General features: G+C 45.9%; 1 protein-coding gene across 3 annotated transcripts in view; it reads right to left on the bottom strand.

Moving 5' to 3' along the window:
• LOC133379142 (cAMP-specific 3',5'-cyclic phosphodiesterase 4B-like) overlaps window positions 1-19,001 on the bottom strand; it is a 190,506-nt gene extending 171,505 nt beyond the window's left edge. For 2 of the 3 annotated variants that reach the window (XM_061613788.1, XM_061613790.1), the window contains exon 1: window positions 18,366-19,001. The gene's annotated coding sequence lies outside the window, so the exon portion shown is untranslated. Of the gene's footprint in view, window positions 1-9,842; window positions 10,049-18,365 lie in introns of those variants that run through there. The other variant, XR_009761123.1, reaches the window with a different exon arrangement.
• Between the last annotated feature and the right edge of the window lie 4,367 nt (window positions 19,002-23,368).

The raw sequence follows: 23,368 nt of genomic DNA, 5'->3' as shown, positions 1-23,368 counted from the left end.
TCTGAAAATGGAAATGGACTGCCTTCAAGTCGATCCCGACTTATGGCTACCGTATGAATAGGGTTTTCATGGTAAGCGGTATCCAGAGGGGGTTTCCCATTGCCTCCCTCTGAGGCTAGTACTCCCCAGCTGGCTTGGGCCTGCTCAGCTTGCCACAGCTGCACAAACCAGCCCCTTCCTTGTCTGCAACTGCCGGCTGGGGGGCAACTGGGCTCCTTGCGACTATGCAGCTTCCCCACGGCTGCACAGGTGGCAGGGCACATAACCCCTGAGCCACTCACTGTGGGAGTGATCTTTAGCTGGCCCTTGACACCCAGGAGACACGAGCAGGGATTTGAACTCTCAGACTCTGGACTCCCAGCCAGGCTCCCCTCCCCTCTGTGCTTGTCTAAAAGCAGACAAAACCTGATTCCTCCAGCTCAGGAACTGTTGTGCCAAACTGGGCGATGATGTCTCAACAGTCATTCAAATGCATAGAGAACAGATGGGCAGATCACCCTAGCCAGCATGATCAGCAATGATGGGACATGTAACCTACCAGAAGTTGTTGGGCTACAAGTGATGGTATATGTTCTCTCCCCGTCCCATCACCTACACAAATCCCCTTTCCCTTAGATGGTTTGCTTTAACCATGGTTTTGGCATTATATCTGCATTGACTTTAACCATAATCAACAGTAAGAGGAAAATCTGTTTAAATCAAAGTCTAGAGTTGATTTGAAAGCCCTGGTTGCTACAATGGAATATCTATTGCTTTTTTGTTGTTGTTCTGATCCCCTGTCAGTGACATGACTGTTGAATATCCTTTCGGCTATATTCCTGCAGCTTTGTCTCTTTCCATTTTTAAACCATGTTAAAGCAAATCATAGAAGGGACTGGAGGGATTTATGTAGGAGAATGAGGTGGAGAAGGCACACGAGACCGTGGCACTCTCCAGATCTCCTACTCATAGTTGCATGAGAAACATTACATCTTCTGTACTGTACTGTGAGTTAAACCAGAAAGTAGGACAGAAAAATAATCTGGACAGGATAGGAAAAAGAGCTAATTAGGATTTCAAGGGAAGGACTGAAGGATGAAAGTAAGCACAGAAGTGACAGGCTTTAAGCAATAGCCTGAACAAATATAATATATAAATAACTTCCGAGTTTTGAACTGGGGTGGGCAGAAGGAAGTGGTAAGAGAAAATGAGTTAAAAGAAAGTGAAAAGGAAAAAAGAAGTGGAGTAGAAACTAGAGAACAGATAAGGATTTCAGGACAAGTGGCCAGGATCGACCTTGGCCAATTGTTTCTGTTAAGAAGAATGGACACTTATGTGGACAGTAAGCACCACTGAATTTTGTGGGACATTTCTGAGAATATATGCATGGGATTGGGCTGCAAAACATAGGCACAGGTAGGGTTAATCTCTCACCTGACACTGTTCTGCCTGCCTGCCTGCCTGCCTGCCTCCTGCGTCTGTTGAAAACAAGCCTGTTCTGCTGAGCAGGCTTACGAAAACATTTTGGTCTTACTGTCCCCCTGTACCTTAAACAATTAATTATTCACAAAATAACTCCTTAATCTGCTGCATAATGCATCAGAAATTGATTTGGAGGAGATCGCGGTATCATCTCCTTCCCAAGGTACAAGCTCTCTATAGTTGTTAGGGTTGAAGCTGATGAGGGGTTTTACACTTAAACCACAACCCTGAAACAAAGTCATTTTTCTGCAATATTTATAACGAAATAAAGGAGGAGAGAGAGATAAATAGCAGATTGATCCCTTCCAGCCTCAGACATTTCAGAAGGGGAAAACTTCTGCTTCCTTCTTGTTAAACTATCCTTACTTCCTCTTCTGCCCCTCAGTTGCCAGGGGAGATGCGCAGAGGGTCTTTTTTTTGTGGTCAGGTGGAGCTGGAAACTAAAACAACACAAAAAGAAGGAAATGGTAAAGCAGAGAGGGAAGTGAAGACTGAATAACGGCATTTGGCATTGCACAACTGGTGTAGCACATCTTCTTGAGGCAGGATAGCTGGAAATGGTTGGATACCTGAAAGCATGCGTCTGAAGCAATGTCAGGTTAAAACAAATCCTGACTGAAGCAAATCATGCATGGGCACGATTTGAAGCAGGGGAACAGGAAGGGAAGGAGTTAAGCACCCCTTCTCTCCCCTCCCCCCATTTCTTATAATAATTAAAACAAGTACGATGTATAATTACCATCACAAAATAAAAACCACAAAAACAACCAAGATCAGAAAGAACAAAGCAGCAGCAGAGAACTGCAGGGTACATCTCGGTGTCCGAAAGACTTGCTCCAGCAGACACTTAAGTAATTAACAATTGCTAAATGTTTTTAGATCTCTGCATGCGGAGAAAGAGAGAGAGAGAGAATGAAACGCCCATTGTACGGTGACAGCCAGTACGTTGCAATGGGCTAAGAGAGTGGAATGGGTTGCCCCATCATCTCAATGTCCTCTGGGAAGGGGCTCAGAAAGAGCTGCTGCTTTGTTCTTATTTTGCCCTGCACGTAAGATTAAGAATCAAAGATGTCTTGTTTTGTTCTTCTGCCACTGAGGTGTACAACCCTTCCTGGCAACAGACCGTGCTTTAGCAGCAGAAAACGTGCCTTGCACACAGAAAGTCCCAGGTTCAATATCTGGTATCTCCAGTTGAAAGAAAGGAAGGATCAGGTGCAAGTGATGAGAAAGGCCTTTGCCCAAGAAGTGCCACTGCCAGTCCGAGCACCAGACAATACTGGGCTAGATGGGCCGGATATAAGGGAGCTTCCTAAGTTCTTCTTCTGATGCCAGCATCACAGGCGCCCAGTCCTCTGACCCTCACATGCATCGGTTGACTGCATGCACCTGACTAAGTGCAAGAATCTCTGCTGATTTGCCTGGAAAACAGATAATTGATGCAGGGAAGTGGTATAACTTTAGAAGTAGGGGGAGTAAGTTCAAAACAGGGAAGAAAAAGGACTAGTTATCATGCTTGCCAGTAGCATTCATAGCAGGCTATCAGCCCAGCCAGCAGTAAAACAGCACCGCATGTGATTTACAGAAGGCTTTTGGCAAAAATAATTAAATATTCATAGATGATAGAGAGTACACACTATATTTCCAATGCTCCCCTGACTGCCAGGTCAGGAGGAAACCTAACTGATACCTCAGGGAATTTCTGAAAAGTGTGATATGTTCACACAGCAGACTGCGTCTGAATCTTGACAAGTTGCCATTTGCCTACTTAATTCATTGTACAATTTTGCTCAATTGGACCAACCACCTGGCCCAGGCAGTATTAATTAGAGTGAATAAACCAGCAGAGGACAAAAGTTGCACCCTGTTCCATGACCCTTGCATCTAAAATGTTACAAACAGGATCAGATTTTTTTTTAAGTGCCAAGCATCTAGTTCTCATGGTTGTAGAAATGTTTTAGAAGAGCACACTTTCTGTTTGCTAAAGCAGAGGTGGGGAACCTTTGGGTCTCTAGAGGTCGTTGGACTCCAGCACCCATCAGCCCCAGACAACATGGCCAACAGTCAGAAAATCCAACAGCTTCTGGAAAACTACAGATTACTTATCTATTTAGACAATTTCTATACCGCTTAATACATAGAAATTATCTCTCCACAGTGTACAGAAAATGAAAAAACGGTAACAGATGTTACAATAATACAGAACAAAACCATTAATACAAATTACTAATAAATATATACAGATAGCATTTCCTTCTGCTTCCAACACACCTCCCCACTCAACATCTCTCAGCCTCCTGGCTTTCACGCAGGATTTCATCCATGCCCTCCCCATTCCCTGCTGTCACCCAGGGCCCAAACAAGATCACCCCAAAACCTCACAATGAAGAGGGCTCCTGGAGCTTGCTGACATCACCCTAGTCTCTCACTCTCAGCTTGCTTTTATGGGCAGTCACCAAGGTGGGTAGAGCAGCCCACAGCGATGACCCATTCAGTTGCCCTCCACACACCCAGTTCCAGGCTACAGCAGGTTTGATGAATTTCCCAATATGGGAAACAGGACACCCCTCCACTCACAATTCTTCCTCTAGCTTCTGCGCACCGCTCCTCTTCTAGCTGCTGATACACCCCTTATTTAGAGATGGACTCTATTAGGGATGGCTAATGTTTCAGGGGTAGCTTTGTCTTCCAGGCTAAGGCCTGGAGTGTAAAAAAATTTCATGTTGTCATTACCAGACACACACACACACACACACAAACTTACACACTTGCTTGGATGAACTGGTTTCCTCGTATCTCTGTGCACAAAGTATGACCTATGCATATGGCTTATAAGAGGAAAAAAACTTGCATGCTATCTCCTTGACACCAACAGTTGTTTGCTAATCAGGTCTATAGTTGTGTCTTGCTGAGCCATTTTGTCTAAGATGAAGGAAATTCAGCAGTTAGCCATCTACCTAGTTTTGAGTTGGGAACTGGCCTGAAGATCTAAGAAGCTCCAAATCCACTGTTCTGGCCCACTCTCGTCTCCACTCAGCCACCCCAGAGTCCTAAATTCACAGTTGCACCTCTTACCATCTTCTCCAATGGAGAGCAGAAAGCTATATCTGTCTCCCTATAAATCTTGCAGTCATCTAAATATTTATGCTACAAGAAAAGTAAACGACTGCTGGATTGGAAAGTGCAGTAAATCTTTATTCTAGTACAGGAGTGGGGAGAGGACAAAGCTGCCCATTTTTCCATAGGCCTTTAATATGTGTGGTCTTTATCCTTGGAACAGACCTAAAACACTAGCCCAGTGCAGACATGATAATCAGTGTACTGGGGGTGGGGTTGTTATTTCATCTGCCAGCTCCATCCCCCTCAGAGTTCCCGACATCCATGTGTGCACAGGATCTGTAAGCTGCATACTGCAGGTTATGTTGTGGACAGGTTGTGTGATTCACACCTGTGTATATTGAGGTCTATATGACAGTGGCCCCTAAGCAGACATTAAAATCAGCTTGTGAATGTTGGATTCACCACGGGAACATAAACAACAGGCACAATCATGATTATGCCACCATCACCAACACATTGATTTTGACTGTACTGGACTACCATTGACCAAGAGGTCAACATCTTTTAGACTCCTGTTCCAGGCTGATGCTGGCCTTGTCATAAGCCACTTTAGCACTGAAGACTTCACACCTAGAGTCACAGATATATCATCATCATCGTAATCAGTAGTAGTAATTGTTGTTATTATTAAAGAGAAAGAGAGTAAAAAGCCAGGTATAATTAATAATCAGGGACTGATTTGGCTGTAGTGTTGGCCATTTTTATGCAACTGGTTCATCCAAGCAAGCCAGTCACTTTTTTTCAGGCATACATTCCCCAGACTTGGATACAGGAAGTGGTGTTACACTCTGCTGTAATTTTCCACATTTGCAGTAGCTCCTCTTTGTCCTCCCTTCCCCCCACACAAACTGAGGCCTGCCTTTTCCTGTGGCTTTAAACCAGGGGTCAGGCACCTGTAGCCCTCCTGATGTTGTTTCCCTCCATCTCCCTTCAACCCAGCCCCAGCCAACATGGCCAATAGTCAGTGATGATGGGAGTTGTACTCCAGCAACATCTGAAGGGCCACAGGTTCCCCCACTCCTGCTCTAGACTTATGAGCCCAACTATGCCTACTGTAATCTCATTCTGCCCCTCCCAAGTCAGTTTGCCCCCAAAATGTTCTCATGTTCAAGAAGAACAGCACAGTTGGCACTTCCCCAAAGTGAACAGAGAGAAAAATGAAGTTAATGCTGTTCAAATGTCTCCAGTGTTTCATTTACAAAACATGAAAGGGGAGGAAATTCTACATCAATGGTTTTCCAGCAGTGTACCAAAGAACCCTGAAGGTCTTTGGAAGTTTATCAGCAATTCCTCCTTGAGATGCTAAGATCAGCGATGACAGACAAGCTTCCCTCAAAGACTGCTTCACTAATACCCACCATTTAGGAACTTCCCCTGCACTCACTGCTCAGCTCCAGGAGGGATATACACCATATACTGTGTAAAGTCAGTTTGTGCAAGGCAGTGGCAATGCTTAAAAAACATGGCTGGTATATGGTGAGCTAGAACAACTCCCAGAATAATTTGCAACATACAAATCGTTGTAATAATTATATTAATAAAATAAGTGGGGAAAGGGTTCCTTGAGAATAAAAACAGCTAGGTTCACCGGTCCCTAGTCCCGGTCACCAGCAGAACAGGAGAAGCGCCATCTCCTACCTCAAACACCATAAACAAATTTATCAAGGGGAGTCAGTTCAGGAAACCACCCCATTAAATGGCCACTTCTTTGGGAAGGCTGAGTTCACACTGAAAACCACATCCCTAGAAACATGTCCTCTCCCCAGCCAAATTAATGCTCGCTGCAACCCACTAAGCTCCCAAGCCAAATCATTCATTTCTGCCAGGTCTTTGCCTTCGTTGCTCCCTGAAAACTTTGGAGTATCAGGCAAAATTCAGGCCTAGTTCTCCTTAGCGTAGTAAGGCATTGGCTGGGTTGTTGTACTTCTGATTGCAGGTGTGTGGGGGGGGGGGGTGTCACATGATGCAATGCTCCTCCCGACAAAATGAATTCCTTCTACATTGGGGATGGGAGAGAATATCCGCTGAATCAGACTTAGTAACAGATTCCAACTAAATTTGACAGTCCGATTTGTATCGGAATACAAGCGGATCAGAACTAGGCAGCAAACCCCACCCCCTACTCCACACAGACAACTTGGCACGCAGGGAGACGGTTCAAGCCTTGGTTTCTTCCTCACATGCTAGCTTTCTCAGATACAGGATTTTTCAAAAATAGAGGAACATTTAGTCATGTGAGCCACCCTCTGCAGTTTGAATTGGCATAGCCCAGACACAGTGTTATCACCTCAATGAGAATTAAACATCAGCCTGTGTTCAGCTGATGACTCTGGCCAAAGGAGGACATTTCAAGATTGCAAGCTATGCCGTTATTAGCTACCTGAACATGAGAAGGTCACGTGACAAACTCGAACCACAAGGAAGGCCTCAGGCCTAGCCCAGGGTGGAAAAGGCTCCCAATTGGCTACAACCACCTACCACAGACCATCTTGCCTCACCCCACATGCTCCTGCCTTGCCCACAGAAACCCACAGTTGTTCATCATTATACACCAGTTGAGCCCACGCATTCATGGAGAAAAGGCAGGTGTTAGATTAACACAAGCATCCTACTTTGGAGAAGGAAGAAGTAGAGCAGTGCAATGAGGGGATCCTTTCAGCAAGCCCCTTCTTACCCAACGGCCCTACAGTCCCCAAAGAAAGGAAGCACCCGTGAGGTTGACTCCTTGAATGCAGATGCATCAGTCTGATGGATGGCCTCATGGAGGAGCAAGCAGTTCCAAATCAAAGGCTGCGCCTGGACATACTTTATAAAGAAGAAACCCTTGTTTGGATTTATCATAACCTGTGAGCTCATATACAGCATTATGAGTGCATAACTACCGCTACACAAATGTAATTTATGACCAGACTCTGACAGTCCTCCTTTATTTTCAGAAAGAGCCACTTTTGAGGCGGTGGAGGGGGAGCAAACTGGAAAAGGTAAATAGTGTGGAGGGAAGGTGCACTTAATTGTATCCCTTCCTGCCATTTCTTCACTGCTCTCCCCTGCCCCCTGTATCAATATATGTGTTTACCCTTACACAAAAGGCTAGTGAGGAGTTTCAGTGGACTACAAAAGCCAGCTGCAGGGCTGGGATTGATCAGGAGGTCCCGTATTCCCAGCAGCCCATAAAATCTAGTTGGCGTTGATAACCAGCCAAGACCTGGTTGTTGCCATCAACTCTCTCCCACCCCAGCCCATACACCCCCAATTTAGGAGACAGCAGGGTCTCATCCCAGGCATTGCACGGGAACTCAGAGGTGCACAGAAGCGGTTGCCCTCCAATCCATTTCTGAGTGCCTCCACCCTTCTCTTCAGGTTAGAGAAGGGCGTGGGCTCTTCTTGACCTTGCACTGGGGTTCAGAGGAACTCAGAGAGCAGCATCCAAAGCCCAGACTGAGGTCAGGACAGCACACACCCTTCTCTCCACAGACTGGGAAGATGCACTGGCCAGATCACTGTGCATTCTTTTCCTTTCTTCCCCCATCCCACAAATGAAAAAGAAAGCTACTAGCTGTTGCCAAACAGACACACAGAGCCACCTTTCCCTGCGCCCCAACACACACACTTTACTAAAGAAGGTTAAGAGTGTTGGTGTTTTCCTCAAAACCAGCAAGGAAGCCAAGCTTAGGACACAGTGAGGGCATGCAGGGCTCCGGGTTACCTTTTTCCTAGCAGGGAGCTTCTGCGCTGGGAAAGCTGCATGGCAGGCAGAAAACTCCCAGTTGAACTCCTACCTGACACACAGCTGTTCATGGCACAAGAGCCTTGCCAGGAAACAAAAGAGGCAACTACCCTGGATCTGCCTTTTTGGCCGCTTGCCACTACTTGAGCCAGGTTATCTGACTGGAGGCAGCTGAGAGGAGGGGATGGAATTCCCTAACCAAACAAGAACAGGCACAGCAGTTGTAGCAACACCCACTGCTGTCCTGCTGGTGGCACGAATCCTTTGTTCTTTACTTAGAACTGAACACAAACAAACCTCTAGGGAATTGCAGCCTGCGCAGGCGTTATCCACAATACTCGGCAGGGTTTCCCATCTGAAGATAATCTGTTTAAAAACCGTAAGCCAAGCTTCCATAGCAGAGCATGACAGTTGTTCTGTAGCATGTACTGCAACCAGTTCTACCATTTTATGTAGCAATGCCATAGCAGGTCTCCTTAACACCCTCCAACAGACACTGGGAGAAAGTAATTGCCATATAAAGGCTTTGGCAGCTCCATCCTTTTGAGATTACTTGCAAGGAACTGGCTGGCAAAAGGAATGCTATTCTGGAATCTTGATTCTTGGCTGCAGAGCTGCAAGGATTAATTTAAAAATACTTGATCTTGAAGAAGGCAAAAGGAAGAGTTGTCGTCACACAGAGATGTGCCTTTTTCTGGCTATTTGAGCTAGTTGTTGTCACTCTGCCAATGGGAAATGCATTCCTGGTACTGATCCAGTGAAGCATGTAGTTAACTATGACAATGTACCCATCTGCAGAGTTAATATCTGCGGCTCCTCTTTTCTCTCATGATCAGTTGCCTTACCATTACCGATTTTTAAAAACTTTCATGAGATTTAAAGGGACAGAGGAAACAAAGATATGTCAGTTTTGCGTTAAGAGGCATAATGTTATTGAACATTGTAAAAGCTTAAAATTGGTAACTGGAAGGAAACCATTGGTTTATAATGTTTTGAAGCATGGCTTAAAATATAAGTAAATAGCCTGGTGTTTAATCTCAGTACCATCAGTGGTATTTATTGCTTTCTCTCAAATTGGACATTTGAAGTTTTTCCTTGTGTAAGAACATAATTATATTTATCTATATTATAATGTTATTCATGCTTTAGTAAATAAAAATAAATTGCACCAAAACAAGTTATGCAGTGCTCCTCATTTCAAGTCCTATCACCACCAGGTTCCACAGACGACATTATACGGCTTCACAGAAATCCAACCACCCAACTCCATAAAATCTCACATACTGGAGCCCTCAAAACTCCTTTAAAAAGCTCTTGTATTTATACAGATTTGCAGATCAGTCCTATGCATATTTATTCAACAGTCCCACTGAGTTCAATGGAAATTGCTTCCAAATAACTGTGTTATTAAAGCTGCAATCCTAGTTACATATACAGAATCATCTGTGGGCAAAGCACTTTATAAAGTTACAAAGGCAAAGGAAGACACAGATCTTGGTCTCAAGATGCTTAGAGTGTAAATGTCAACAGTGGGAGAAGACAACAAAGCAGAAGGTGGGATGGGACAGCAAGGACAAAACAGAATGAAATTCAGTTACACAGATGCAGGTTTTTGTCTTATTTTAATTGAAGAAAAAGGCAAGGATTAACCCAAAGAAAGCTTAGTCATCTGTCAAACTTCCTTCTGGAAGGCCACCCATGTTTGTTCTTTTTTGCTACAGCAGACTCAGAGTCTTGGGGTACCTTAAAAACAAACAAATATATTATGGTATAAGATTTCATGGACTAATTAGTTTAATTATATAATTAACAGTGGTAATTCACAAAACAGGTAATAACACAGACATCCTGATATTGGTAAGCCAGTTAACACAGATCATGAAAAACTATGGAATGCTTTAAAAGAAATGGGGGTGCCACAGCATCTGATTGTCCTGATGTGCAACCTATACTCAAGAGGCTACTGTAAAGACAGAATATGGAGAAACCGATTGGTTCCCAATTGGAAACGGTATGAGACAGGGGTGTATTTTATCACCCTATTTGTTTAATCCACCATACGGAAAGCGGGATCAGACTAAGATGAAGGAGGTATGAAAATTGGAGGGAGAAATATCAATAATTTAAGATATGCAGATGATACCATACTACGAGCAGAAACCAGTGAATGCTGTTGAAAGTTAGAAAGAGAAAAGCACAAAAGCAGGTTTACAGCTGAATGTCAAAAAGACTAAAGTAATGACAACAGAAGATTTGTGTAACTTTAAAGTTGACAGTGAAGACTTTGGATTTGTCATCAATACTCTGGCGCAGTCATTAACCAAAATGGAAACAATAGTCAAGAATTCAGAAGAAGGCTAGGACGGGGCAGCTATGAGAGAACTAGAAAAGGTCCTCAAATGCAAAAATGTATCACTGAACACTAAAGTCAGGATCATTCAGACCATGGCATTCCCAATCTCATTCTCTCACTAGAAGCTAAAATGATGAAACTGAGGTTATCATACTTTGGACACATAATAGGAAGACATGATTCACTAGAAAAGACAATAATACTGGGTAGAAAAGAAGGGAGTAGAAAAAGAGGAAGACCAAACAAGAGATGGATTGATTCCATGTTGGAAGTCACAGACCTGAACTTACAAGATCTACACAGGGTGGTTTATAACAGATGCTATTGGAGTTGCTGATTCATAGGGTCGCCATAAGTTGTAATCGACTCAAAGGCATATAACAACAAATATATCTTAATTGCAAGGATGTCTGTTATCTTATAAACAACTCTAAGGTTGTTGTAACTGTAATTACATAGTTATCACCAGCTGTACTTTTCCGCATTGCATTTCCTTCTGACCTCACTTTATAATTCCTCCTTCCTTCCCAAAGATGTGTGTGTGTTTCTTTAGACAGACACACACACACCTATTACTCATGGAAACACTACATGCATCTTATGAACTAGAGTGCAGTCCATGAAAACTCATACCGTGATAAATTTGTGAAGTCTTTAAGATGCCAAAAGACTCTTTGTTCTTTTTTCTCAGGAAAAGAATGTTAACAAGCAGTGTGAATTCTCCTTATTTCATTCACAAAAGCTCTTTACCACTGGAATCACTACACTACCTACATCAATGAGTATGCACTTCCCTAGTGACAGCCTGGAGTAAAATATTATTATTATTATTATTATTATTATTATTATTATTTAAGTTATTAGTTGCCCATCTGGCTGGTTGACCAGCCACTCTGGGCGACGTACAAGATAAAAACTGTACATTAAGCATTAAAATTTAAAACATAACAATAAAAGCCTAACCCATCCTAAAAGCTTTCCTGAAGAGCCAGGTCTTCAAAGTCCGGCGGAAGGTCATCTCAGAAGGGGCATGACAGAGGTCATTTGGGAGAGAGTTCCACAGGGTGGGGGCCACTATTGAAAAGGCCCTCTCTCTAGTCCTCACCAGTCTCACTGTTCTTACCGGTGGGATCGAGAGAAGGTCTTTTGAGGCTGATCTTGTTGAGCGGCATCCCTGACGATGCTGGAGGTGCTCCTTCAGATAGACTGGGCCAAAACCGTAAAGGGTTTTAAAGGTCAAAACCAACACCTTGAATTGGGTTCGGTAAACAACCGGCAACCAGTGCAACTCCTTCAACACAGGAGTGATGTGATCTTGCCGGCGGCTGCCCTTAATCAGACGAGCCGCCGCATTCTGTACCAGTTGCAGCTTCCAGACCGTTTTCAAGGGTAACCCCACGTAGAGCGCATTACAGTAGTCTAGGCGAGAGGTGACCAAGGCATGTACCACCGGTGGGAGCAGATGGTTGGGAAGGTAGGGGCGCAGCCTCCGTATCAGATGGAGTTGATACAGCGCCCTCCGGCTCACAGCCGAGACTTGAGCCTCCATGGACAGCTGGGAGTCCAAAATGACCCCCAGGCTGAGGACCTGGTCTTTCAGGGGCAAACATACCCCATTGAGTATCAGGTCCACATCCCCCAACCTTCTCTTGTCACCCACAAACAGTACCTCGGTCTTATCCGGGTTCAGCTTCAGCTTATTCCTTCCCATCCAGCCACTCACCGACTCCAGACACTTGGACAGGGTTTCTACAGCCAACCTTGGTGAAGATTTAAATGAGAGATAGAGCTGCGTGTCATCTGCATACTGATGACACTGCAGCCCAAATCTCCTGATGATTGCCCCCAGCGGCTTTATATAGATGTTAAACAGCATCGGGGAGAGGATAGAACCCTGTGGCACCCCACAAGTGAGAGGCCAAGGATCCGAAACCTCCTCCAATGCTATTCTTTGGTACCTACCGAAGAGGAAGGAATGGAACCACTGCCATACAGTGCCCCCTATACCCAACCCCTTTAGGCGGTCCAAGAGGATAGCGTGGTCAACGGTATCAAAAGCCGCTGAGAGATCAAGGAAGACAAGGAAGGTGCATTCGCCCCTATCCCATGCCCTCCTCATATCATCCACCAAGTCGACCAAGGCTGTTTCAGTCCCATGTCCAGGCCTGAAGCGCGATTGAAATGGATCTAGATAATCCGCTTCCTCCAAGTGTGCCTGCAACTGTTTTGCCACCACCCGTTCAACCGCCTTGCCTAGGCATGGTAAATTTGAGACTGGGCAAAAGTTGTTCAGATCTTGAGGGTCCAAGGAGGGCTTTTTTAAGATTGGTTTTATTATTGCCTCCTTGAGTGCTGATGGCATTACTCCCTCTTGAAGTGATGTATTTACCATCATCTTGATCCTCTCACCCAGTCTATCTTTACAGCTCATAATGAGCCATGGAGGGCAGGGATTGAGTAAGCAGGTGGTTGGCTTTAAGGTTGAAAGCATCTTGTCCACTTCATCAGATGGAAGAAGCTGGAACCGATCCCACAACACCGGAGCTCTATTGGTCACCTCTGGCTCACTCACTGTGTCCACAGTGTGCGGTATAGCACTCTTAATATGATCGATTTTCTCCGCAAAGTGCTCAGCAAACTCGTCACAGGAGTTTATCATGTCCCATTGGTTCCGGAGCAACTGGACCTACCAGGCTTCGGACCACTTGGAACAGTCTCCTGGGACAGCACTCTGCAGATGCAATAGAGGCAGCAAAAAAATCTTTCTTTGTTGCCCTTATTGCCACATGATAGGCTGTTGCAGCCGCTCTAACATGTGTTCGGTCATCTTCAGAGCGAGATTTCCGCCACCGGCGCTCTAGCCGTCTCACCTCCTGCTTCAGAACTCACAACCGTGGGGTGAACCACGGTGCCGTCTGAACTCTATTCTGGGGGAGAGAGCGTTTTGGAGCCACTTGGTCTAGTGCCCCGGCGATTGCGGTATTCCACTCCTCCACTAGGGCCTCAGCCGAGTGGCCGTGTGCCTGCTCCAATGAATCCCCAAGCGCATTCAGGAATCCATCAGGATCCATCAGACGCCTGGGACGGACCATCTTAATAGGTCCTCCACCCCCACAGAGGGTTCGTGGCATCGAGACGTCTATTCTCACCAGATAATGATCTGACCATGACAAGGGGGTGATGGATGTACCCCCAATTTTCAGATCACTCCCCTCCTCTCCCGAGACAAACACCAGGTACAGTGCATGACCGGTTACATGGGTGGGCCCCGTTAAAATAAGGCGCAGCTCCCAGTAAGCCATGGTTTCCAGGAAGTCCCGAGGTGCCCCGGTGAGGCTGGTCTCCAAATGTACATTGAAGTCCCCCAACACCAGAAGGTTTGGGGACTGCACTCGCACATCCGAGACCACCTCTAGCACCTCGGCCAGGGAGTCTGCCATGCAGCGGGGTGGACGGTACACGAGCAGAATCCCTAGACTGCCCTTTGGGCCCAACCTCCAGTACATGCAATCTACCACCTTGGTCTCACAGAGAGGAGGTCTGGTGAGAAGCAAAGACCCTCGGTAAATAACCGCCACTCCTCCTCCCCGACTACCGACCCTCGGCTGCTGTGCATATGAGAACCCAGCCGGGCACATGGCCGCTAGAATAGGAGCAGCAGCCTCATCCAGCCAGGTTTCCGTAATACATGCCAGGTCTGTGCCCTCATCCAGTATCATAGCATGGATGAGTGATGTTTTTTGAACAACAGACCTGGCATTGCACAGCAGCACTCGAAGGCCAGAGTCTGGAGTCAGGCATCCACCAGCTATCTGTTGGTTCCAGGCAGGTCCGGAACAAGGGACAGATATTATACATCTCTCCCTAGTTCCTCTCACCTGACATGGCCGGCCTCTAAATAAATAATACTTATTGCTTTAAGGATCAGCAGCAGTTTTACCCATCCCCAGAGAACCAGTGCTGAAAGCACTCAGATGGTTCTGGACTATGGAATAACTACTTCTGTTCTCCATTCTGTTTATAGCCTGCCTCTTATTTTTGCTCTATGTTGTTCATACCAATTTGTTGTTTTTTATATTGTATTTATATGTTGTGTGAATAGTCCTATTTCACACCTTTGTAAACCTCCTTGGAATCTTTTCAATGAAGGACAGTTAAAAAATAGTATAAATAAATACAAAAAAACCACAAGAATAGACAGACAGAATCCTTACAGCACAATCCTATATATAATTACTCAAAAGTAATTTCCACTGAGTGCAATGGGGCTTAATCCTAGGTAAGAGGTACGGGATTGCAGACTTAAGTATCTTAAGTACATGAAAGGTTGTCACATAGAAGAGGGCCAGAGTGTAGGACACGGAATAATGGGCTCAAGTTGAAGGAAGACAGATTTCAAATGGACATCAGGAAAAACTTCCTAACTGTAGAGCCATATGACAATGGCGCCAATGACCTAGAGAGGTAGTGGGCTCTCCGACACTGGAGGCCTTCAAGAGGCAGCTGGACAGCCATCTGTCGGGAATGCTTTGATTTGGATTCCTGCATTGAGCAGGTGGTTGGACTTGATGGCCTTATAGGCCCCTTCCAACTCTACTATTCTATGATTCTATGATCTTCCTTTCTCTCCTGCTAACAAGGAACAGGCTCTTGGATATTCATGATGATTTGGGAGTCTAGTGCTGGGACTGCATATAGGGTGGCCAGATGCCAAGGAGGATAGGGCTCCTGTGTCTTTTAAGAGTTGTGTAAAAAAGGGAATTTCAGCAAGTGTAGCTTTTCAATGGGAATTGAAGAAATGCAACACTGTTCTCAGGATAGTCAATGGCCAAAAGTTCACAATGAAGCCATGGCATAACTGGAGATAGCTTGCCAGATTCAGGATGTTTGGGTGTGTTGGTGTACTTCATTCATCAGATGCATATTAATCAGACATACAGTTTGGTTATCTATCTCCTCTGACCACAAAAAACAACAACCCTAGACTTCAAAACAGGGACAACAGCTGAGCTTGCAGTGACGCATAGGTACAGACATAATATTTTTGTGCATGTACCAATCCTAGTCACATAAGTTCATGACAGCTGGCTGCCTTCCCCTCCCTTCATTTGAAATGACCCACACACTGCCCCAAGTAGTTCCAATTTCCACAGAATGAAGAGCAAAACAGGGCATGTGGCAATACAATGCTGCTTGTACTCTATAGAAGAGGGTTTCTCTCAGCATTTTAAGCGGGGAGCTAGCCCCCTTTGGCCTTTAGAGAATGGGCGGAGGCTCAAGAGAGGGAAGGAAAAGCAGCTGTCAAGCTACCCAATCTCACTCCTCAGGCAGCCACACTGTCCCAGCCCCATATCCTCACTTGGTCAGGAAGTTCACTGAATCAGCACAGATCCTGCTTCTCCACCCCCGCTGCTAAATATGCAGTTTCTTCCTGTACTTTTTGCATTGCAATGAGGGAATCCCAAGGCAGCTGCAGAAAAGGCAGCCCAGACAACGTAGCCTAATGCTGATTCAGTACCCCCCCCAAAGCTTCAAGATAATTATTCTGGGTGTGCCCACTATCACCGACAGCATGCGTGCATGTGTATATGTTTGTGAGGGGAAACCGCTGAAAAAATTGCTGGAGTTCACGCTGCCTTGTTGTGCAAGAGGCTCCGCTTTGCTTCCACTGTTTGCAATGCAACACACGCTCATTCCCAGCATTATGGGAAAGGAGGGTATCCCTGCTTTGCAGATGATGTTGCTCCCATCCTTGGCAGCCTGCTATCAACTGCTAGGGAGAAAAACAAGTGGATTTCCTCCTCTCCCCTTTCTGCCCGCCCCACCAGCACAGTAAGCAATGCTAATGGCAGCGGGCAGGTGGGAAGCAGAGCTGCCCTAAGACATTTAGGCATCCAAAACAAACAATCCAAAGCTACAAAAGCCTACCAAGCGTTCATTAACATGGGATGCGATGGACCCAAATGGTAGGTGTGCTCTCCATTCATTTCAATGGACCTTATACATACCAGGAAAACTTTCCCATGGGATTGTGCCTACGAGTCAGATCTGCCCACCTTCCAGGAATGTCCCCAAAAGGTGCCACCTGGGGCAGCCACTTTTTTTGCCTGCTGACATGCCTGTCTCTACCAGGAAAGCCATGGAACATGTCTGAAGTTCTCAGCGCAGCATCAGCTCTCAGCACAGAGGAAAACAGGAATCCAGCAGCAGTGAAGCAGCCACAAGAAGAATTGCCCCTTTGCAGTAAACTTCCTGGGGATGTCAGCTTGGCAGGCTGGGCTGGAACCAACGGACGGACTGTGACCCAGCACAGCCCAATTCATCCAAATTACTTGGGATTCAAAGTAAGGTGGAGCTACCATAACTAACTGACTTAAAGTCCACATCTTTGGCTTCATAGCGCTGTTCTGAAATAGGGACAGAGCAAAGAGGAAAAGGCAGGCTCTTGCAGGAGCCTGGACATCAATGACCCCAATCAACCATGCCTAGAAAGAGACCCTAAAACAGGCTGCCTGGATAGTCAGCTGCCTGTGTGGGCACCCTCTGCACTACCTGCTTGTGGAGTAAGGCTTTTGTAGTTTGGCACAGGCAGAAACCCTGAGCAGTTACATATTATACACAGGGGGAACCAACTGTGCTTGGGGGTTCCAACACATGCATACAGACACACAGACAGGTATACACATAAGAACACCATTATAGATGCCTGTAGATTTTGCAGAGCTGCTGGGGATTGCTGCTTTCAGCATCTGCAGCACACGCCCCATCTCATTAAGGGCAGCCCAGACTACACTCGACACAGGAGGGTTTGAATACAAAAAAGGGCAAGTCCCCGAGCATGCACATAGGAATGGATTTTACACCAGTTAGGGGGGTGGGGGGAGTTCCATACACGGTCCAATGAGAAGACCAAAAAATGCTCAGAGGGCACCACGAGGAGAAAATTCCCTGATCCTTTCAAAACGATTTGTGAGATTCCGCAAAGAATCAAAATCAAGGACACATCTCTGGCTTTGATTCCACGGGCGACCTTACTAACGCCAGAGACGTGTGACAGTGTATGTACACGCGAACACAAGGGAACCAATTTCCACTCAGCTCCACAGCCAGGCACCATCACCTGAGCCACAGGGCTGCGATGTGGCAAATCTGCTCACACTTACTACCCACCGCGCGGAGAGCAAGTCAGTCCCGGGTAAATTTTAAAAGGGCGGTGGTGGTTCCCACGGGACTTCAAATCGGACGCGGTCAACAGAACAGCCCCGCGCGCGAAAACACAGCTACATACATAACACACACACATATACACACGAGCGCCCTGCAGGGGACAGAAGGAATCGCCTTTCCATCGCCTGCCAAACCGCCTCAGAGGCCCGAGTCCCTGCAGCAATATTTGCCTGTCCGGAGCGGATCAGGCACTCTCAGAAACCCCCCGGGGGGGGGCAATCCTATTTCCGCGAGTTGGCATTTTGGCGCAGCAACGGATCGGGCACCGAATCACCCGACCAATCTCTTGCCCCTTCCTTTCATTCATCACGGCACGGAGTAAACGAGTGTGCGCAGCCAGAGAAAAGGCGCCCGGAGAGAGGAGGCGATCCGAAGGCAGCGCGGCATACGCTCTGCTGCAACCCCAAATACCAGCGAGCGAGGGAGGCAGCTTCCTGGGCAGCCAGAGCGAGCGAGAGAGACGCCTTTGCATTACCTTACCTTGTAGGTCCGCCGAGGATCCCCAGAGGCAAGCCGCGCAAACAAGAGCGATGCGGCTTCTTTCAGTCTGGTTCCGTTTTCCGCCCAGCGTGCGTTTGTAGCACGCCAGCAGCCCCATTCATTGGCGAGGCGAACGCCTTGGTGTTTTTTTGGTTTTTTCCTGGCGTCGTGTGGACGCGACGACTCGAGGCAGCGTGCGAATTAAGAGTGGTCCCCCCGGAGCCTACTAGCTGGAGGAACCCAGCCCCTGCCAATCGTTGCCTCTTCAAAGTCCGCGGTCGGGGCGGCGGGGAGGAAAGAGAGACGAGACGGGCGGGAAGGCTAACGATGGCAAGTGGGAAGCGCCTCGTGTGCGCGCGTTTGTGTGTGTGATCGCTCACGCTGCGGGCAAAGGCTGGGAGTCGCGGAGCAGAGTGCACGCTTGACGAATACAGAGAAAGATGAGTCCGGCCTGGATTATGCTTTCCCAGCACCTCCGATAAGAAAAAAACAGGCCAAAAACAGAGCAGGACTAGCCTGCGTATCGTAATAAATATGCCTGGGTGTGTCTGTGTATCCGGAGAAAAGCCATGGCGGAACACGTGAAGAAAGCATAAACGGGGTTTCTCTGTGAGCATGTGCAGATTTCCTCGCTCTAAGGTTACCTTTTAAAAAATTATTATTTAAGGCACTCTTGATGCCATAGTCAGAGAGGCCCACTGGTCGCGTGAAAACCGCATTCCCATTATGAAGGGAGCCAGATTTTGGCCAGAGAGGTGCTCTGTTCTGTCCAAGGGAAGGAAGCTAGCTTCTGGTTTGTTACTGCTTTCTATGGAGGAGTTGTCTCAAAGCGCCAGCCCAGGTGCCCAACAGGACCTAGAAGATGGGGAAATGCTGTGTAGCTTAGTTCTGAAAATATCCCTTGTTCTCTTTGGGGCCACATTGCCTTCTGTGCTCTCTAACAAACCAGAAGCCCTTCAGGAGGTCAGCTGTGTACACAGAGGCTGTGTGAATTGACCTAACAGCAGGCCACTGACCTGTGTTCAGGGGATAGAAATAAAATTTATACCTAACCCAGAGTTTAACTCATCAGTGTTGCAAGTGGGGCAAGAGCAACTCCTGTTTTGTTCTTTTGTTTATGTTTCAGAAGGGAGATAGAGTGAGGGTCCTTCAGATGGATAGGCTTGATTACCTTTACCTGTGATGCTCTGACTGACTTCCTTCCGTTGTTAGACTGATAAGTCCTAAAGGGAAGCTTATCTGCCCCTCCTCCTTCCGCCCTTTCCACTCCTTCCTTCTCCAACTGACCGGGAGAGAGAAGATATCCTTGGTCTCTGCTCTCTCTCCTGGCATGGGGCTAACTCCCACACTTGGGTGTTGCACCTCCAACTTAGTTAGAACTAGGTATGCCTTTCTATCTACTATGTATTTCTATAAATAAAGTAGCTTTTCTTATTTTACTAAGTCTCAAGTCTCAGTGATGCTGATGCAGGGTAAAAGACTGCTTTCTTAGGTAAACATACGCACACGCTGGCACACTTGCATTTCAACATCTGCTGTTACTCTGCTGCTGTGGTGTTGCTTTAAACTAAATTAAGCAACCCAAACACACACAGCCAACAATCAAGACTACCTGTGCAACTTGCTCTCATATTAGCATGTTCTAAACAAATAAAGGAGCTGTACAGTTTTAACTTGGTACATATTCACTTGATATTGTTACTAAATGTGTCCAGCTTAGAAAAACTGTCAGAGCTGTAGCTAGGCGGGGGTGGGTCCTGTGGGGGGCTGCCCTTCAACAAGATTCCAGGCCCTTTCCCTGATCCCCCCCCCGGTTTTCCTGTTCTGTTTTTAAGTTTCTAACCCATTTACTTCTAGTGATATAAGGAAAAGCATCCAGGCAACATTCCCAGGGCCAAACTAAGACTTGACACTAAGCAGTAATTGGCCATTGCATGCTTGTTTTTTTTGTTATTAAATGGCAGCCATGAGTGGGCAGGGGGAGTTGAGGAGGAAGAGGATTGCAGGGGTGTGTGAAGAGATTTAAGTTTTTGCCCCCACAGAGATCCCGATCTGGATCAGCCCCCCCCCCCACACAGCTGCTTTTGCCTGAGAGGAAAGCTGCCATTGGCACTTAAAATACAAACCGGCTCCTGCCTTCTAGTGTTCTGGTGAAAAGCATTAGGTACTAATTTACACATTAGAATTAAATAACTTTAAACATATTGGGCCACCTATATTTAGGTTCTGGCTGTTCTGTATCGATCCCTCCTCCCCACTCCACCTCTCTAGGCTATGGGCCTGAGAGCTCTAGTATTCACCTGCTGTAAGCATGTATTTGAAAACAGTTTTTCCTCGCTTGACATTAATAATGGATATTATTACATGACTACAACATGTTGTGATTTCATATCTAAGATCTTTGGGGCCAAAATTGCTTGGGGCTAGCCAATCTGATTTTAATGGGTTTTTGTCTAGCACATTTCTGGAGTCAGTGAGTTTGCCTCTTTTTAAAGGTCAATGCCCTACTCAGTATGTTGCATTCTGACCTCAGCCAAGCCTTATGGGCACTAATGGAATATAAATAATGCACTTGTAATAATGTAATAATGCTGTGTTTTAAAAAGCATGGTGACTAATGGGTTAGCACTAAGGGAGCATCAGGGTCCCTACAGAGATCAGGATCTTAGGCCATCCCGCTGCTCTCTGAAAAGGCCAGAGCAGGACCCACAAGCAAACAGATGGCATCTTGGGGCTAGGTTATACAATTGGTAGAATCAAGCTTAAAATCTTTTCCTGGATGTCAGGACCAGTCCAAGACATTTTGTTGCCTGAGGTGAAAGACAAGATGGCTTCTATGTACTAAACCTGACTGAATGATGGGAGAGTGCCATCCAAGGTACCTTTGAGAAGCAAGCTAGTTTGGGGTCTCAGGACAGGCTGAATAGCACACACAGCTCTGTCCTCTCAGTACCTCAATCCCACACCCCAGTACTTGCCACCTGCAAGATAGACTCACTCTGTCTGTTACATGGGTGGGCAATCTCTGGTGTGCACCAAACCTCCCTGTTTGGCCCATGGGCTGTTTTGCTCTGGCTATGCTCAGCTGGTCACTCCCTTCACATCATGTGACATCAGGCACATGACAGGCAATGCTGTTACTGCAAAAGAACAATCAGGAGCTTTAGATTACATTCCCAATTGTTCCTTTGCAAGCATGACTTGCCACTTTTACCATTTGGCATTGGATGCAAGCCGAGATGCTTTTGGCCAGGGTCAGAGCTCCCAAGTATATCCTATATTAAACACCCTAAGGTTCCCAATAGTTCCTTTGCCAGCTGCATTGGGGTCAGATCTACCTGATGATGTAGGGTATCAGGTGACTGACAGGTGGGCAGTCCCACTGACCTGTTAAAGGGTGGTTCACAATTTGATCTGGCCCTCCAACTGAAAGCAGTTCCCTGGCCTAATGGATGCATCACTTTAAATTAGGGATTGCATGGTAGAATATTCCCTCATGTGGGGAAAAATGCACAAAAAATGAAAACCATGGATAAGGGTTCAGTCTTGGCTTTCCCCTGACATGCTTCTTTCTGCCCCCTCAGCTAAAACACTGATTCAAGCTGTGGTCATCTCTCTTGCCCTGACGCAACCTTTTCTCTGGCCTTCTATTCTTACAACTTAATCCTCTCATCTCAGTTCTAATCTCATTCATCTTTTGCATTGTGCATACTGTGCAATGCTCTCTCTCAGATCCCTTCCACATTCAGCACAAACTCCTCCATACCTTTAAAGCTCTTCACATCAATGGCAGTTTCTCTCTAGGGGGAAATAGTGTTGGGGGGGTGATTTTTACCAGAACTGCAACACAGAGGGAAAGGGCTAAAAAAAAAAAAACCCTCCCTGCATCCTGCAGTCCTGATCCTGACATCCCAACTGTTCTTTTTAAAGTAAAGACAAGACCCATTAAATGCATACATTTAACATATCTTGGATCTTACTTAAATGAAAAACAACCTTTTGTTGCCCATTCACCCTTCTAGAAGACCATTCGGCGCTTTTATCCTTTATTTAAAACATTTTAGGCCACATATCTGGGCAAATGCCTGTACAAAGCAGGTTACATTTTAAAACAATAAAAGACTAACAGAACAATAATAAAACATTATAAAACTTAAAACTACAATTCAGCAACACCCCATGTGACATTTTAAACAGAGCTAGAATGTAATTCAACCAGACCACCACCCAGTTAAAAAACATTATACCTGGAAGGCCAGTTGAAAATAAACAAACAAAGGTTTTCAAGGCCTTCTAAAAAGGGTACAGCACAGAAATTTGACACAAGTCTAATGAAAGGGAATTTCACAGCTGTGGAGCCACTATAGAAAAGTTGTGGCTACCCACCTCACTGACCTAGAGATGGGCATATCCTAAACAATTTGTTGTTATCTACATACCTGGCAACTTTATCCCCGAGTCCAGATAATTATTAATTAACAAATTAAATAGTACAGGTCCCACTAACAAAGTTCCGTCAGGGACATTTCTGCCTACTTACTTCCATTGTGGAAATGTGGACACTGCTCAGAAGATTCCACTCCTCCTACTCTCCTTTCTTCAGTGTATAGGTTTGTTCTTGGTTTACCACTCATAGTTTATTTGGGAGAAACAAAACATGACTCCTCACTCGCATGTAATGTGAAGCCAGTGCTCTGGTTTGTTTTCTCCTCAACGAACTGAAGAAAGGAGAAGAAGAGGAGGAACACAGTGTTGTCCTTTAAGTAGTGTGCACCAGCACATTGCTCATTCACATTAAACCATAGTTTAAAATAAACTGTGGTTTAATGTGATATGCGAACAAAGCTACCATTATACTACTGCCGAGTCTCTTCTAGTAATGAGTGGGTGAGGCCGGCATGGAAAATAACCACACTGTCCGTTCCCTCCCACATGATCTTCCTGGTTTGAACGTTATCAAAGCAGTGTGGGAAGCCACTATTCAGGATCAGCAACTAGGTGCT

This window comes from Rhineura floridana, chromosome 3, assembly GCF_030035675.1.
Source record: "Rhineura floridana isolate rRhiFlo1 chromosome 3, rRhiFlo1.hap2, whole genome shotgun sequence".
Lineage (NCBI taxonomy): Eukaryota > Metazoa > Chordata > Lepidosauria > Squamata > Rhineuridae > Rhineura > Rhineura floridana.
Note: the sequence above shows the minus strand (reverse complement) of the source record. Positions and strands in the feature narration are given on the sequence as shown.